Here is a 19,299-nt window from a genome sequence, read left to right as displayed (position 1 = left end):
AAACATAAAGATATAAAACTCTATTTTTTTGTGAAGAATCAACAACAAGTGGGACACAATCATGAAGTGGAACAACATTTATTGGATATTTCAAACTTTTTTAACAAATCAAAAACTGAAAAATTGGGCGTGCAAAATGATTCAGCCCCTTTACTTTCAGTGCAGCAAACTCTCTCCAGAAGTTCAGTGAGGATCTCTGAATGATTCAATGTTGACCTAAATGACTAATGATGATAAATACAATCCACCTGTGTGTAATCAAGTCTCCGTATAAATGCACCTGCACTGTGATAGTCTCAGAGGTCCGTTAAAAGCGCAGAGAGCATCATGAAGAACAAGGAACACACCAGGCAGGTCCGAGATACTGTTGTGAAGAAGTTTAAAGGCGGATTCGGATACAAAAAGATTTCCCAAGCTTTAAACATCCCAAGGAGCACTGTGCAAGCGATAATATTGAAATGGAAGGAGTATCAGACCACTGCAAATCTACCAAGACCTGGCCGTTCCTCTAAACTTTCAGTTCATACAAGGAGAAGACTGATCAGAGATGCAGCCAAGAGGCCCATGATCACTCTGAATGAACTGCAGAGATCTACAGCTGAGGTGGGAGACTCTGTCCATAGGACAACAATCAGTCATATATTGCACAAATCTGGCCTTTATGGAAGAGTGGCAACTAAGAAAGAAAGCCATTTCTTAAAGATATCCATAAAAAGTGTTGTTTAAAGTTTGCCACAAGCCACCTGGGAGACACACCAAACATGTGGAAGAAGGTGCTCTGGTCAGATGAAACCAAAATGGAACTTTTTGGCAACAATGCAAAACGTTATGTTTGGCGTAAAAGCAACACAGCTCATCACCCTGAACACACCCTCCCCACTGTCAAACATGGTGGTGGCAGCATCATGGTTTGGGCCTGCTTTTCTTCAGCAGGGACAGGGAAGATGGTTAAAATTGATGGGAAGATGGATGGAGCCAAATACAGGACCATTCTGGAAGAAAACCTGATGGAGTCTGCAAAAGACCTGAGACTGGGACGGAGATTTGTCTTCCAACAAGACAATGATCCAAAACATAAAGCAAAATCTACAATGGAATGGTTCATAAATAAACATATCCAGGTGTTAGAATGGCCAAGTCAAAGTCCAGACCTGAATCCAATCGAGAATCTGTGGAAAGAACTGAAAACTGCTGTTCACAAATGCTCTCCATCCAACCTCACTGAGCTCGAGCTGTTTTGCAAGGAGGAATGGGAAAAAATTTCAGTCTCTCGATGTGCAAAACTGATAGAGACATACCCCAAGCGACTTACAGCTGTAATCACAGCAAAAGGTGGTGCTACAAAGTATTAACTTAAGGGGGCTGAATCATTTTGCACGTCCAATTTTTCAGTTTTTGATTTGTTAAAAAAGTTTGAAATATCCAATAAATGTCGTTCCACTTCATGATTGTGTCCCACTTGTTGTTGATTCTTCACAAAAAAATACAGTTTTATATCTTTATGTTTGAAGCCTGAAATGTGGCAACAGGTCGCAAAGTTCAAGGGGGCCGAATACTTTCGCAAGGCACTGTATATACCCTTTGTTGGCAATGACAGAGGTCAAACGTTTTCTGTAAGTCTTCACAAGGTTTTCACACACTGTTGCTGGTATTTTGGCCAATTCCTGCATGCAGATTTCCTCTAGAGCAGTGATGTTTTGGGGCTGTTGCTGGGCAACACGGACTTTCAACTCCCTCCAAAGATTTTCTATGGGATTGGGATCTGGAGACTGGCTAGGCCACTCCAGGACCTTGAAATGCTTCTTACGAAGCCACTCCTTCGTTGCCCGGGCGGTGTGATGGGATCATTGTTATGCTGAAAGACCCAGCCACGTTTCATCTTCAATGCCCTTGCTGATGGAAGGAGGTTTTCACTCAAAATCTCACGATACATGGCCCCATTGATTCTTTCCTTTATACGGATCAGTCGTCCTGGTCCCTTTGCAGAAAAACAGCCCCAAAGCATGATGTTTCCACCCCCATGCTTCACAGTAGGTATGGTGTTCTTCAGATGCAACTCAGCATTCTTTGTCCTCCAAACACGATGAGTTGAGTTTTTACCAAAAAGTTATATTTTGGTTTCATCTGACCATATGACATTCTCCCAATCTTCTTCTGGATCATCCAAATGCTCTCTAGCAAACTTCAGACGGGCCTGGACATGTACTGGCTTAAGCAGGGGGACATGTCTGGCACTGCAGGATTTGAGTCCCTGGCGGCGTAGTGTGTTACTGATGGCAGGCTTTGTTACTTTGGTCCCAGCTCTCTGCAGGTCATTCACTAGGTCCCCCCGTGTGGTTCTAGGATTTTTGCTCCCCGTTCTTGTGATCATTTTGACCCCACGGGGTGAGATCTTGCGTGGAGCCCCAGATCGAGGGAGATTATCAGTGGTCTTGTATGTCTTCCATTTCCTAATAATTGCTCCCACAGTTGATTTCTTCAAACCAAGCTGCTTACCTATTGCAGATTCAGTCTTCCCAGCCTGGTGCAGGTCTACAATTTTGTTTCTGGTGTCCTTTGACAGCTCTTTGGTCTTGGCCATAGTGGAGTTTGAAGTGTGACTGTTTGAGGTTGTGGACAGGTGTCTTTTATACTGATAACAAGTTCAAACAGGTGCCATTAATACAGGTAACGAGTGGAAGACAGAGGAGCCTCTTAAAGAAGGTCTGTGAGAGCCAGAAATCTTGTTTGTTTGTAGGTGACCAAATACTTATCTTCCACCATAATTTGCAAATAAATTCATTAAAAATCCTACAATGTGATTTTCTGGATTTTCTTTCCTCATTTTGTCTGTCATAGTTGAAGTGTACCTATGATGACAAGTACAGGCCTCTCTCATCTTTTTAAGTGGGAGAACTTGCACAATTGGTGGCTGACTAAATACTTTTTTGCCCCACTGTATATATTTCCACAGGTTGTAATAATATTGTGAATTTGTAAAAATGATAATAATGCCCTTTTAGTGTAAGAGCTGTTTAAAAAGAGCACCTGACATTTCTGCCTGTTTTGATAGGATGGAGTTTTGGCCTGCCTGGTGTTATCATCAGGTGCAAAATGATCTAATATGAAATAAGAAAGAGAGTTCCAATAGAATAGCATAGAATAGAATAAGAAAGATAGTTCTAATAGCATAGACTAGAATAAGAAAGAGAGTTCCAATAGAATAGCATAGAACAGAATAAGAAAGAGAGATCCAATAGAATAGAATAGAATAAGAAAGAGAGTTCCAATAGAATATAATAGAATAAGAAAGAGAGTTCCAATATAATAGAATAAGAAAGATAGTTCCAATAGAATATAATAAGAAAGAGAGTTCCAATAGAATAGAATATAATAAGAAAGAGAGTTCCAATAGAATATAATAGAATAAGAAAGAGAGTTCCAATATAATAGAATAAGAAAGAGAGTTCCAATAGAATATAATAAGAAAGAGAGTTCCAATAGAATATAATAGAATAAGAAAGAGAGTTCCAATAGAATATATAAGAAAGAGAGTTCCAATAGAATATAATAGAATAAGAAAGAGAGTTCCAATAGAATAGAATAAGAAAGAGAGTTCCAATAGAATAGAATAAGAAAGAGAGTTCCAATAGAATATAATAAGAAAGAGAGTTCCATTAGAATATAATAAAAAATATAATTCCAATAGCATAGAATAGAATATAATAAGAAAGAGAGTTCCAATAGAATATAATAAAACAGATAATTCCAATAGCATAGAATAGAATAGAATAAGAAAGAGAGTTCCAATAGAATATAATAAAACAGATAATTCCAATAGCATAGAATAGAATAGAATAAGAAAGAGAGTTCCAAACCTCTCTGCCAATAACAGCTGGTTTTCAGTATTCCACTCCCCACTCCAACCACTCCTAGACAGTCATAGCAAATGTGTTGCTTGAGAAATTGCTCTTTGCTAAGAAGCTATTTTGTTTATTTTGAAAATTTTAACTGAAAACAATCACAGTAAGGTGCTTAGTTGTCACCCAGAAATGATTTGACTTTGAGATAAAAACAGCTGCATTGGATCTTTAAGTTCTGCATGCCCTTCGAGCCATGCACACCATATGCTGCACTAGTCGAGACGTAATTCTTGGAAATAACCCTTGAAAAGAAAAATGGAGCTCAATATCTTTAACATAGAATGTCCACCCTAATTTAGGAACTTCTGTTTACTAAGCTGTTCAGCGCTGTACACCATTATGTCAAAGAGACAAACATTGTTCTGAATGGGTCAAAGTGTAAACCAAAAAAATAAAATGTGTCTTTCTCTGTCTGAAAAAAAGAGATGAGGATAGAAGCCCAGTCATTACAACACACTAAACTGCTGGTCTGAACATGCATATTTCCCCATCGATGTCTCCCAACTACATACTCATTTAATTGACTAGAGAAGTATGCAAAATGACTGTGCTAATAGTGCCAACTCTGTGAACCCTTCCACGGATGGGAGGTGAACAAGTTTAAACTGTTCTGCCTTATTATTATTCGACCATGCTGGTCATTTATGAACATTTGAACATCTTGGCCATGTTCTGTTATAATCTCCACCCGGCACAGCCAGAAGAGGACTGGCCACCCCACATAGCCTGGTTCCTCTCTAGGTTTCTTCCTAGGTTTTGGCCTTTCTAGGGAGTTTTTCCTAGCCACCGTGCTTCTACACCTGCATTGCTTGCTGTTTGGGGTTTTAGGCTGGGTTTCTGTACAGCACTTTGAGATATCAGCTGATGTACGAAGGGCTATATAAATACATTTGATTTGATTTGATTTGGTGAAGGAACTGCGCAGCCGTGAGTCCAAATTTATGAGGATCCTCACACGAGATAAAGCGATGTCAATAGCCGCTCTAACTAACGTAAAGGTCTACCATTCCCTCCTAAACAGTATCATGCCTTTGTTGGGATTACTGGAAACCGTGACTTGGAGTGGAGGAACGGCCTTCCAGATAGAGATAGAGAGGTGAAGCACATGCAGGGGAAGTGCCCTACGGCCTGGCAGAACCTTCACCGATAATAACCCAAAGAAAGATCTCTTTGTGCTAACATGGTAGAGGACGTCTTTGTTCCGCCCTCATTTTGTGGCCTTTTCCTTCAGCCAAACCTTTGGGTTAAGACACATACGTGAAGAAGAGCAGTATTCCTCATCTCCCCACAGCGACTTTACCCCTCTTTTATTTATAGCCTCTTCGCGAGACAGAGGTTTATCACCTACTTGCAGAGAGCACATGGGCTTACATTGATGGCTATAGCCACTGGCTGCCATGATCCCTTGGCCCCTGTATAACTACTTGTACACACTGCTGAGGAAAAACTCTTGACTATTTATCAAACTGCATTGAATAAATGTTATTCTCCAACTAAAGTAATTTAAAGTATAGTTTACTATACATTACCACCTCACATTCTTCTAATCAGAGAGACAATGTAACTATTATGTTTATTTCAGAAATCCTTGTAGGGTATCATAGCCCTACTATTGACCTGCAGACCCTTTCTTGCTCTATGTTAAAACTGTCTGTTGTCTGGATGATAGCCCCTTTGCCTAAAATGGGATACTCTGAGGTCTTATCCTAACTTGAGACATAAGTGTTCACATGCATCAGGCTGCCACTAATCTTGTATTTCCATGAAAATTTGACATTAGGGTGCCCTGGTGCCATGCAGTCTAGAGCGTAAAACTGGACCAGAAACCAGTCAATGGACACAAGAGAGGTTCATGCCCCATGATATATTCCTAAATGACCCTTCAGGCTTCATATCACCAGTCCTGGTAAAACCTTATCTCCCCCAAAAAACATATGTTTGCTTTCTTTGGGCTATTCTGTAATGATGGGGTGGTGAGTCGGGAGCAGGTGAAATGTTTTAATAAAACAACAAAACCAAGAACACGACACTAACATAAGGCATAACGCTGATACACAAGAACAACACCAACTGGTAAGTGAACCTGGGAGAGTGACATACACTGCTCAAAAAAATAAAGGGAACACTTAAACAACACAATGTAACTCCAAGTCAATCACACTTCTGTGAAATCAAACTGTCCACTTAGGAAGCAACACTGATTGACAATACATTTCACATGCTGTTGTGCAAATTGAATAGACAACAGGTGGAAATGATAGGCAATTAGCAAGACACCCCCAATAAAGGAGTGGTTCTGCAGGTGTTGACCACATACCACTTCTCAGTTCCTATGCTTCCTGGCTGATGTTTTGGTCACTTTTGAATGCTGGCGGTGCTTTCACTCTAGTGGTAGCATGAGACGGAGTTTACCACCCACACAAGTGGCTCAGGTAGTGCAACTCATCCAAGATGGAACATTAATGCGAGCTGTGGCAAGAAGGTTTGCTGTGTCTGTCAGCGTAGTGTCCAGAGCATGGAGGCGCTACCAGGAGACAGGCCAGTACATCAGGAGACGCGGAGGAGGCCGTAGGAGGGCAACAACCCAGCAGCAGGACCGCTACCTCCGCCTTTGTGCAAGGAGGAGCAGGAGGAGCACTGCCAGAGCCCTGCAAAATGACCTCCAGCAGGCCACAAATGTGCATGTGTCTGCTCAAACGACCAGAAACAGACTCCATGAGGGTGGTATGAGGGCCTGACGTCCACAGGTGGGGGTTGTGCTTACAGCCCAACACCGTGCAGGACGTTTGGCATTTGCCAGAGAACACCAAGATTGGCAAATTCGCCACTGGCACCCTGTGCTCTTCACAGATGAAAGCAGGTTCACACTGAGCACATGTGACAGACGTGACGTGAGTCTGGAGACGCCGTGGAGAACGTTCTGCTGCCTGCAACATCCTCCAGCATGACCGGTTTGGCTGTGGGTCAGCCATGGTGTGGGATGGCATTTCTTTGGGGGGCCGCACAGCCCTCCATGTGCTCGCCAGAGGTAGCCTGACTGCCATTAGGTACCGAGATGAGATCCTCAGACCCCTTGTGAGACCATATGCTGGTGCGGTTGGCCCTGGGTTCCTCCTAATGCAAGACAATGCTGGACCTCGTGTGGCTGGAGTGTGTCAGCAGTTCCTGCAAGAGGAAGGCATTGATGCTATGGACTGGCCCGCCCGTTCCCCAGACCTGAATCCAATTGAGCACATCTGGGACATCATGTCTCGCTCCATTGCACCAAATCAAATCAAATCAAATTTTATTTGTCACATACACATGGTTAGCAGATGTTAATGCGAGTGTAGCGAAATGCTTGTGCTTCTAGTTCCGACAATGCAGTAATAACCAACGAGTAATCTAACTAACAATTCCAAAACTACTACCTTATACACACAAGTGTAAAGGGATAAAGAATATGTACATAAAGATATGTGAATGAGTGATGGTACAGAACGGCATAGGCAAGATGCAGTAGATGGTATCGAGTACAGTATATAGATATGAGATGAGTATGTAAACAAAGTGGCATAGTTTAAAGTGGCTAGTGATACATGTATTACATAAAGATGCAGTAGATTATATAGAGTACAGTATATACGTAGACATATGAGATGAATAATGTAGGGTATGTAAACATTATATTAAGTAGCATTGTTTAAAGTGGCTAGTGATATATTTTACATCAATTCCCATTATTAAAGTGGCTGGAGTTGAGTCAGTGTGTTGGCAGCAGCCACTCAATGTTAGTGGTGGCTGTTTAACAGTCTGATGGCCTTGAGATAGAAGCTGTTTTTCAGTCTCTCGGGCCCAGCTTTGATGCACCTGTACTGACCTCGCCTTCTGGATGATAGCGGGGTGAACAGGCAGTGGCTCGGGTGGTTGTTGTCCTTGATGATCTTTATGGTCTTCCTGTGACATCGGGTGGTGTAGGTGTCCTGGAGGGCAGGTAGTTTGCCCCCGGTGATGCGTTGTGCGGACCTCACTACCCTCTGGAGAGCCTTACGGTTGTGGGCGGAGCAGTTGCCGTACCAGGCGGTGATACAGCCCGACAGGATGCTCTTGATTGTGCATCTGTAGAAGTTTGTGAGTGCTTTTGGTGACAAGCCGAATTTCTTCAGCCTCCTGAGGTTGAAGAGGCACTGCTGCGCCTTCTTCACGATGCTGTCTGTGTGGGTGGACCAATTCAGTTTGTCTGTGATGTGTACGCCGAGGACCTTAAAACTTACTACCCTCTCCACTACTGTTCCATCGATGTGGATAGGGGGGTGTTCCCTCTGCTGTTTCCTGAAGTCCACAATCATCTCCTTAGTTTTGTTGACGTTGAGTGTGAGGTTATTTTCCTGACACCACACTCCGAGGGCCCTCACCTCCTCTCTGTAGGCCGTGTCGTCGTTGTTGGTAATCAAGCCTACCACTGTTGTGTCGTCCGCAAACTTGATGATTGAGTTGGAGGCGTGCGTGGCCACGCAGTCGTGGGTGAACAGGGAGTACAGGAGAGGGCTCAGAATGCACCCTTGTGGGGCCCCAGTGTCGAGGATCAGCGGGGTGGAGATGTTGTTACCTACCCTCACCACCTGGGGGCGGCCCGTCAGGAAGTCCAGTACCCAGTTGCACAGGGCGGGGTCGAGACCCAGGGTCTCGAGCTTGATGACGAGTTTGGAGGGTACTATGGTGTTAAATGCCGAGCTGTAGTCGATGAACAGCATTCTCACATAGGTTTTCCTCTTGTTCAGATGGGTTAGGGCAGTGTGCAGTGTGGTTGAGATTGCATCGTCTGTGGACCTATTTGGGTGGTAAGCAAATTGGAGTGGGTCTAGGGTGTCAGGTAGGGTGGAGGTGATATGGTCCTTGACTAGTCTCTCAAAGCACTTCATGATGACGGAAGTAGTCGTTTAGCTCAGTTTAGCTCAGTTACCTTAGCTTTCTTGGGAACAGGAACAATGGTGGCCCTCTTTGGAGCATGTGGGAACAGCAGACTGGGATAGGGATTGATTGAATATGTCCGTAAACACACCAGCCAGTTGGTCTGCGCATGCTCTGAGGGCGCGGCTGGGGATGCCGTCTGGGCCTGCAGCCTTGCGAGGGTTAACACGTTTAAATGTTTTACTCACCTCTGCTGCAGTGAAGGAGAGTCCGCATGTTTTGGTTGCGGGCCGTGTCAGTGGCACTGTATTGTCCTCAAAGCGGGCAAAAAAGTTATTTAGTCTGCCTGGGAGCAAGGCATCCTGGTCCGTGACTGGGCTGGTTTTCTTTTTGTAATCCGTGATTGACTGTTGACCCTGCCACATACCTCTTGTGTCTGAGCCGTTGAATTGCGATTCTACTTTGTCTCTATATTGACGCTTAGCTTGTTTGATTGCCTTGCGGAGGGAATAGCTACACTGTTTGTATTCGGTCATGTTTCCGGTCACCTTGCCCTGATTAAAAGCAGTGGTTCGCGCTTTCAGTTTCACGCTAATGCTGCCATCAATCCACGGTTTCTGGTTTGGGAATGTTTTAATCGTTGCTATGGGAACGACATCTTCAACGCACGTTCTAATGAACTCGCTCACCGAATCAGCGTATTCGTCAATGTTGTTGTCTGACGCAATACGAAACATATCCCAGTCCACGTGATGGAAGCAGTCTTGGAGTGTGGAATCAGATTGGTCGGACCAGCGTTGAACAGACCTCAGCGCGGGAGCTTCTTGTTTTAGTTTCTGTTTGTAGGCAGGGAGCAACAAAATGGAGTCGTGGTCAGCTTTTCCGAAAGGAGAGCGGGAGAGGGCCTTATATGCGTCGCGGAAGTTAGAATAGCAATGATCCAAGGTTTTGTCAGCCCTGGTTGCGCAATCGATATGCTGATACAATTTAGGGATTCTTGTTTTCAGATTAGCCTTGTTAAAATCCACAGCTACAATGAATGCAGCCTCAGGATATGTGGATTCCAGTTTGCAAAGAGTCAAATAAAGTTTGTTCAGAGCCATCGATGTGCTTTGGGGGGAATATTTACGGCTGTGATTATAATCGAAGAGAATTCCCTTGGTAGATAATGCGGTCGACATTTGATTGTGAGGAATTCTAAATCAGGTGAACAGAAGGACTTGAGTTCCTGTATGTTGTTGTGGCCACACCACGTCTCGTTAACCATAAAGCATACGCCCCCGCCCCTCTTCTTACCAGAAAGATGTTTGTTTTTGTCGGCGCGATGCGTGGAGAAACCAGGTGGCTGCACCGACTCCGATAGCGTCTCTCCAGTGAGCCATGTTTCCGTGAAGCAAAGAACGTTACAGTCTCTGATGTCCCTCTGGAATGCTACCCTTGCTCGGATTTCATCAACCTTGTTGTCAAGAGACTGGACATTGGCGAGAAGTATGCTAGGGAGTGGTGCGCGATGTGCCCGTCTCCGGAGTCTGACCAGAAGACCGCTTCGTTTCCCTCTTTTACGAAGTCGTTGTTTTGGGTCGCCGGCTGGGATCCATTCCGTTGTCCTGGGTGAAAGGCAGAACACAGGATCCGCTTCGCGAAAGTCATATTCTTGGTCGTACTGATGGTGAGTTGACGCTGCTCTTATATTCAGTAGTTCTTCTCGACTGTATGTAATGAAACCTAAGATGACCTGGGGTAACAATGTAAGAAATAACACGTAAAAAAACTAAAAACTGCATAGTTTCCTAGGAACGCGAAGCGAGGCGGCCATCTCTGTCGGCGCCACAGACACCACAGACTGTCCAGGAGTTGGCGGATGCTTTAGTCCAGGTCTGGGAGGAGATCCCTCAGGAGACCATCCGCCACCTCATCAGGAGCATGCCCAGTCGTTGTAGGGAGGTCATACAGGCATATGGAGGCCACACACACTACTGAGCCTCATTTTGACTTGTTTTAAGGACATTACATCAAAGTTGGATCAGCCTGTAGTGTGGTTTTCCACTTTAATTTTGAGTGTGACTCCAAATCCAGACCTCCATGGGTTGATAAATTTGATTTCCATTGATAATGTTTGTGTGCTTTTGATGTCAGCACATTCAACTATGTAAAGAAAAAAGTATTTAATAAGAATATTTCATTAATTCAGATCTAGGATGTGTTATTTTAGTGTTCCCTTTATTTTTTTGAGCAGTGTATAAAGGGGAGGAAATTATGAAGGTAATGGAGTCCAGGTGTGACTCATAATGATTCACAGGTGCGCATAATGATGAGTGCCAGGTGTGCGTAATGATGAATCCCAGGACCGGTGGTTAGTACTCTGGCGACGTCGTACACCGGAGGGGAGGAGCAGGAGCAGACGTGACACATTCTTTAAATACTTTATGCTGAAGTTGTGATCTGTACATTGTGATCATAAGAACGGTAATGTTATACTGTTGTTGGGGTAGAAAAAAAAGTAAATGCAAACTATTTCCATTTTAGTCATTTAGCAGACGCTCTTATCCAGAGCAACTTACAGTAGAGCGTGCATACATTTCTCATACTTGTCCCCCGTGGGAATCGAACCCACAACCCTGGCATTGCAATAACCATGCTCTACCAACTGAGCCACAAAGGACGAAATGCATACAGGTGACTATTAAATCATTTTTAGGACCAATCTGAATTTTAAACCGCCTGCAACTGCCAGCTTGTTTGGTCAGTTGAGGGATGGGGCAGGGGAAACCCAAGCTTATCTCACATTCATAGAAACAGCTAAGTACTAAGCTCATAAGTCATGTGCTGTATAAATTACATTCCTAAAAAAATCAATGGGTATTTATCTTCAACAGCAGAAAGCCTTATAGATTGTGCCTTTAAACCATTTCAGAGATGGGATGTATACACTCTTATTCACCCCTTCTTCCCTTGGACTTTGATTTCTTAGATGCAGGGTTAAGATATGTGTCAAGGAGGTAGAGATTTGGTGAACAGAGTGGCAGAGAGATACAGCGTGGAAGCTGTTGAGACCAGACAAAACACAAAATGCATATCTGTGAAAGACAGCTCTTCGTTGAAAACAAGAGAGACTTTGTGAGTGTTTAATTGACCGCTATGTGTTGGGTTCCATCAAAGCCCCAAGGCACTGGGTCTTGCTCTCTAGCCTTCCAGCCCATAGTTACAAGCCTCTGACATTGCAGGCGTGGGAGCTGCTGTGATGGCATGGGCTGCTCAGCTAAGAGGATGGCAAACGGACAAAGAGGCGTCTTCTACTTAGACCAGGGGTTGTGCTGTGTGCTATTGGGCCTGTGGCAAGAGAAGTTAACAAGAATGTAACCCTTCTCTGCCCAGAATGGCAAACATTGTCCAATTTATGATGGATTAAGAAAATGCACTTGCCTAAATTATGAACAAAAGAGCTTATGTGTGCAGCCGCATAAACCCACAGAGCTGGTTTATCATAGCCTGGTATGGGACTATGAGATCTCAGATAAACTTGATATGACAATGTAAGTCCATTAAACAAGGGAGGTCTGATACTGTACATCCTGCCGTAGGGTCAAGAGGCGCAGAATCTATAAATGTGTCATGAGTTCAGCGATGTACTGTATAGGACTAACACTAAAAATACTAATGAATGCAGAAGGCAGAACATTTGTTCAGTGTGTCTAACATATATACAGTGGGGCAAAAAAATATTTAGTCAGCCACCAATTGTGCAAGTTCTCCCACTTAAAAAGATGAGAGAGGCCTGTAATTTTCATCATAGGTACACTTCAACTATGACAGAAAAATTATTTTAAAAATCCAGAAAATCACATTGTAGGATTTTTTTATGGATTTATTTGCAAATTATGGTGGAAAATAAGTATTTGGTCACCTACAAACAAGCAAGATTTCTGGCTCTCACAGACCTGTAACTTCTTCTTTAAGAGGCTCTGTATTAATGGCACCTGTTTGAACTTGTTATCAGTATAAAAGACACCTGTCCATAACCTCAAACAGTCACACTCCAAACTCCACTATGGCCAAGACCAAAGAGCTGTCAAAGGACACCAGAAACAAAATTGTAGACCTGCCCCTGGCTGGGAAGACTGAATCTGCAATAGGTAAGCAGCTTGGTTTGAAGAAATCAACTGTGGGAGCAATTATTAGGAAATGGAAGACATACAAGACCACTGATAATCTCCCTCGATCTGGGGCTCCACGCAAGATCTCACCCCGTGGGGTCAAAATGATCACAAGAACGGTGAGCAGAAATCCCAGAACCACACGGGGGGACCTAGTGAATGACCTGCAAAGAGCTGGGACCAAAGTAACAAAGCCTACCATCAGTAACACACTACGCCGCCAGGGACTCAAATCCTGCAGTGCCAGACGTGTCCCCCTGCTTTATCCAGTACATGTCCAGCCCCGTCTGAAGTTTGCTAGAGAGCATTTGGATGATCCAGAAGAAGATTGGGAGAATGTGATATGGTCAGATGAAACCAAAATATAACTTTTTGGTAAAAACTCAACTCATCGTGTTTGGAGGACAAAGAATGCTGAGTTGCATCCAAAGAACACCATACCTACTGTGAAGCATGGGGATAGAAACATCATGCTTTGGGGCTGTTTTTCTGCAAAGGGACCAGGACGACTGATCCCTGTAAAGGAAAGAATGAATGGGGTCATGTATCGTGAGATTTTGAGTGAAAACCTCCTTCCATCAGCAAGGGCATTGAAGATGAAACGTGGATGGGTCTTTCAGCATGACAATGATCCCAAACACACCGCCCGGGCAACGAAGGAGTGGCTTCGTAAGAAGCATTTCAAGGTCCTGGAGTGGCCTAGCCAGTCTCCAGATCTCAACTCCATAGAAAATCTTTGGAGGGAGTTGAAAGTCCGTGTTGCCCAGCAACAGCCCCAAAACATCACTGCTCTAGAGGAGATCTGCATGGAAGAATGGGCCAAAATACCAGCAACAGTGTGTGAAAACCTTGCGAAGACTTACAGAAAACATTTGACCTCTGTCATTGCCAACAAAGGCTTTATAACAAAGTATTGAGATAAACTTTTGTTATTGACCAAATACTTATTTTCCACCATAATTTGCAAATAAATTCATTAAAAATCCTGCAATTTGATTTTCAGTATATTTTTTTCCCTCATTTTGTCTGTCATAGTTGAAGTGTACCTCTGATGAAAATTACAGGCCTCTCTCATCTTTTCAAGTGGGAGAACTTGCACAATTGGTGGCTGACTAAATACTTTTTTGTCCTACTGTATATTTTAAACTACTCGGTGAATCAAAAGTGGAGGCTGCAATGCATTTATCAAATCTGAAACCATATCCCCCTGAGTTACAGAGGACCAGCTGAGGCGTGATGCCTCAGCTGGTCCTCTGTAACTCAGTTGGTAGAGCATGGCACGTGCAATGCCAAGATTTTGGGTTAAATTCCCAGGACCACCCATACGTAAAACGCATGCACGCATGACTGTAAATTGTGTCTGATAAATGGCATATATTTTGAGCAATGTTCCCTCTAATTTTTGGGGGCACTGAGCAAATTGTAGGCATTGTGGTCGGAAACTTGAGAGAATTTTTTGCAACTTCCGGCGCATTTACAGTGAACATTGGAGCTGTACCCTTACAGTTTTAGACAGTAGCCAATAGGCTATTGTGGCTATTTGAGTATAATGTTGGCCTACCAACAAAACCAATGGAGCAAATCCCATAACATTTTCAAATGGAAATAGCTTTTGATTTTTATATGTGGTGTTCATTGCAGGTCTACATTGCATGATACTTTAAAAAAATGTTTTTACATTATGAAGGGCTTGACATGAATTCATAATGTTTTACTTGGTCTGTAACACCATGGGCCAACTAGGGGACTGTAAATTGCATTGTGTTGTATGATGCAAGAAATCACTTTACAAAATAAAATGTAATATTATTACCATACAGAAAATCTGCCTATTAGCTTATTTGCAAATTCAAGTCTGTCTCAAAATATAAAACTTCCTCTTTAATTAAGACATAAGCTTTTTACCTGACTGGCTTTTCAAAGACAGCATGAAATGTAGCCTTCAGGTTTTGTGCTCTTGTAGGAAGCAGTAACTCCCCATTGCTGACCTATACTTATCTATAACTGGACTAATAACTCATTAACTAGCAAAGTATATAAACAAACGCACTGCACTGTGATCTGAAAAGCGCATTCACTTGCTGGTGATTGAAAGACTGCTAGTGTGCTACCTCCGCCAATAGAATTCTACTCCATTGCGCTATGGCTCTGCCTACAACAAAATCACAGACTCAATCTTTCAAAGTTACGGTTGAAGTCGAACGTTTACAAACACTTATGTTGGAGCCATTGAAACTCGTTTAACAACCACTCCACAAATGTCTTTTTCACAAACTATAGTTTTGGCAAGTGGGTTAGGACATCTACTTAATCTACTAATTTTTCCAACAATTGTTTTCAGACAGATTACTTCACTTATAATTCACTGTATCACAATTCCAGTGGGTCAGAAAATTACATACACTAAGTTGACTGTGCCTTTAAACAGCTTGAAAAATTACAGAAAATGATGTCATGGCTTTAGAAGCTTCTGATAGACTAATTGACATTATTTGAGTCAATTGGCAGTGTACCTGTGGATCTATTTCAAGGCCTACCTTCAAACTCAGTGCCTCTTTTCTTGACATCATGGGCAAATCAAAAGAAATCAGCCAAGACCTCAGAAAATAATTGTAGACCTCTACAAGTCTGGTTCATCCTTGGGAGCAATTTCCAAATGCCTGAAGTTACCACGTTCATCTGTAAAAACAATAGTACGCAAGTATAAACACCATGGGACCATGCAGCCGTCATATCGCTCAGGAAGGAGACGCGTTCTGTCTCCTAGAGATGAACGTACTTTGGTGCGAAAAGTGCAAATCAATCCCAGAACAACGGTAAAGGACCTTGTGAAGATGCTGGAGGAAACAGGTACAAAAGTATCTATATCCACAGTAACACAAGCTCTATATCGACATAACCTGAAAGGCCACTCAGCAAGGAATAAGCCACTGCTCCAAAACCACCATAAAAAATCCAGACAACGGTTTGCAACTGCACATGGGGACAAAATCAAGATCATACTTTTTGGAGAAATGTCCTCTGGTCTGATGAAACAAAAATCAAACTTTTTGGCCATAATGACCATCGTTATGTTTATAGGAAAAAGGGGAGGCTTGCAAGCCGAAGAACACCATCCCAACCGTGAAGCGGTTGGTGGCAGCATCATGTATTGGGGTGCTTTGCTGCAGGAGGGACTGGTGCACTTCATAAAATAGATGGCTTTATGAGGAAGGAAAATGATGTGGATATATTGAAGCAACATCTCAAGACATCAGTCAGGAAGTTGAAACTTGGTCGCAAATGGGTCTTCCAAATGGACAATGACCCCAAGCATACTTCCAAATTTGTGGCAAAATGGCTTAAGGACAACAAAGTCAAGGTATTGGAGTGGTCATCACAAAGCCCTGACCTCAATCCTATAGAAAATCTGTGGGCAGAACTGAAAAAGCGTGTGCGAGCAAGGAGGCCTACAAACCTGACTCAGTTACACCAGCTCTGTCAGGAGGAATGGGCCAAAATTCACCCAACTTATTGTGGGAAGCTTGTGGAAGGCTACCCGAAATGTTTGACCCAAGTTAAACAATTAAAAGGCAAAGCTACCAAATACTAATTGAGTGAATGTAAACTTCTGGGAATGTGATGTAAGAAATAATAGCTGAAATAAATCATTCTCTCTACCATTATTCTGACATTTTACATTCTTAAAATAAAGTGGTGATCCTAACTGACCTAAGACAGGGAATTTTAAATGTCAGGAATTGTGAAAAACTGAGTTTAAATGTATTCGGCTAAGGTGTATGTAAACTTCCGACTTCAACTGTATACCCTCATATGTAATGCCCTTAAAATGATATGAAAACAGAGGTTCAGATGTCGGATTTGAACTTGATCACACTTTTGTGGCAGAGAATATTCCTGCTGCATCAGGGAATTCAATGAGCCTTGTGAGTCCCTGAAAATGAGCAATTCTCTTTCTCTCCATGTGAGAGCAGTTGGGTCATTGGGATCAGTGCTTGCAATCAAAATAATGTTCTCTCTTGCTCAAACGCTAAACGTAGCTCCTACTGATACATTCAAATGTACAAAAATACATCTGAAATGCAGCCATTCTCTCAACAACCATCATTTTATGAAGCTTAATAACACAAGATATATTTTGGTCTCCATTAGGCTATTACATACAAGTGTCAAGTGTTTGCTATGGTCAATATTCTGTTCAATTGTGACCTGGGGTGGTCTAGTGATTAGGGCCACTGCCTACATCCTGCAAATACAGGCCTGGTGTGTGTTAGATTCCAGCCAACATCCTTCTGGCATGAATACCTCAATCCCCTTGATTTATTTACACATTGCCATGGTAAACAAGGAAATACTTTATTTATATTGTATGGAATGCTTGGCAAGTAGATAAATCACCCATAGTTAAAAAAGGACTCAGTTGTTCCGATTACAATACCAGAGGGTGAACATATGTTGAAAGAATGGTTGAAAGCAGGACTAATGTTAAGGTTACACTGACATCATCTGGAGCAGTAATGAGGTGACCAATAATGGTTGCAATTGAGAAAAGTTGTGCAGGTGAATTTAGCGCTATTGATTGTTTAATGAGATATCACATCTAGTGTTATCAGTGGTTGCAATAGGCCCTTTTTAATTGATTATATTCCAATAGGCTACATTCTGTAGGCTACCCGTTAGCCTATCCACATAATGCAAGGTGTGAAAACCTATAATTGGCTAGCCTACTGTTTGTGTTTCCCTGGGTTGATGAACTGATTTGGGCCATCAGTCGATTGACAGATGTAGATCTACTGTAGAACAATAAACTTTCCTCCAGTGTGGATGCTCGTACCCTTTTTTTAGTTAGGTTATGTATAATTTGTCAACATAGCTAAGGTCTTTCCTCAGCTGTTCCAGCACCATTTCAACTTAAACATTTAAACATCAAATCTACAATACGGTGATACGGTCTAATACGGTGAAAACAAACTTAAAGATACCAAAAAGGCACTACAGAGGGGGGTGCGTACAGCCCAGTACATCACTGGGGCCAAGCTTCCTGCCATCCAGGACCTCTATACCAGGCAGTGTCAGAGGAAGGCCCTAAAAATGGCCAGACTCCAGCCACCCTAGTCATAGACCGTTCTTTCTACTACTGTACGGCAAGCTGTACCGGAGCGCCAAGTCTAGGTCCAAAAGGCTTCTTAATTAACAGCTTCTACCCCCAAGCCATAAGAACAGCTAATCAAAAGCCTAGCTACTGTTATTTTATTGTTACTCCTTAATTATTTGTTATTGTTCTATTTTTCTTATTTTTTATTTTATTTATTTATTTTTTACTTCAGTTTATTTTAGTAAACACTTTATTAATACTTATTTTTGTTAACTGCATTGTTGGTTAAGCATTTCACTGTAAGATACTCTTGTTGTATTTGGCTTTGTGACAAATACAATTTGATTTAATTTGAATTAGATGGTTACAGTTCATGGTTCTTATTGATATGGATTATTATTTTGACTTTCTCCAAACTGAAGGTCATTAGGCCAATATTAGGCTTTCACTAGACATTTTAAATATCTTTATGCCTAGAAGGACCCAATGATCACTCGGCTACACAGCTGATGCCTGCTGGACTGTTCATTAACATGGTACTTCATTTTGTTTATCTGTCTGCCCCAGCCTCGAACTCAGGCCCTGTGTGTAGCTAACTGACCCTCTCTGTCCATTCATCGCCATTTACCAGTTGTTGTTGTCCTAGCTGTTTACCAGTTGTTGTCTCATCCGTTGTTGTCTTAGCTCTCCCAATCAACACCTGTGATTGCCTTACGCCTTTCTACTTTCTCTAATATACTGTGGTTTAGGGCAGCTCTCATTGTTTTATTTTACTGTGGAGCCCCTAGTCCTGCTCAACATGCCTCAGATAGCTCCCTTGTCCCACCCCCCACACATGGGGAGACCTCACCTAGCTTAAGTGGCGCCTCCAGAGATGCAACCTCTCTCATCGCCACTCAATGCCCAGGTTTACCCCCACTGTACTCACACCCTACCATACCCTTGTGTGTACACAATGCCCTGAATCTATCCTACCACGTCCAGAAATCTGCTGCTTTTATTCTCTGTTCCCAAAGCACTAGACGACCAGTTCCTATAGCATTTAGCCGTACCCTCATCCTACTCCTCTGTTCCTCTGGTGATGTAGAGGTTTACCCAGGCCTTGTGTGTTCCCAGGCGCTCTCATTTGTTGACTTCTGCAAAAGTAAAAGCCTTGGGTTCATGCATGTTAACATCAGAAGCCTCCTCCCTAAGTTTGCTTTATTCACAGCTTTAACACACTCCGCCAACCCTGATGTCCTAGCCGTGTCTGAATCCT

The 19,299-nt window shown here is 42.7% G+C and overlaps 1 protein-coding gene and 1 non-coding gene across 2 annotated transcripts in view; both read right to left on the bottom strand.

Moving 5' to 3' along the window:
* Positions 1 to 19,299, bottom strand: part of LOC139369886 (microphthalmia-associated transcription factor-like) — a 51,794-nt gene that overhangs the window by 5,716 nt on the left and 26,779 nt on the right. The window lies entirely within an intron of this gene.
* On the bottom strand, positions 11,382 to 11,455 carry trnaa-ugc (transfer RNA alanine (anticodon UGC)). Its single transcript has one exon. It is a non-coding gene; the product is annotated as a tRNA-Ala (tRNA).

Source organism: Oncorhynchus clarkii, chromosome 17 (genome assembly GCF_045791955.1).
Source record: "Oncorhynchus clarkii lewisi isolate Uvic-CL-2024 chromosome 17, UVic_Ocla_1.0, whole genome shotgun sequence".
Lineage (NCBI taxonomy): Eukaryota > Metazoa > Chordata > Actinopteri > Salmoniformes > Salmonidae > Oncorhynchus > Oncorhynchus clarkii.
This window is presented reverse-complemented; position numbering and strand designations above follow the sequence as displayed.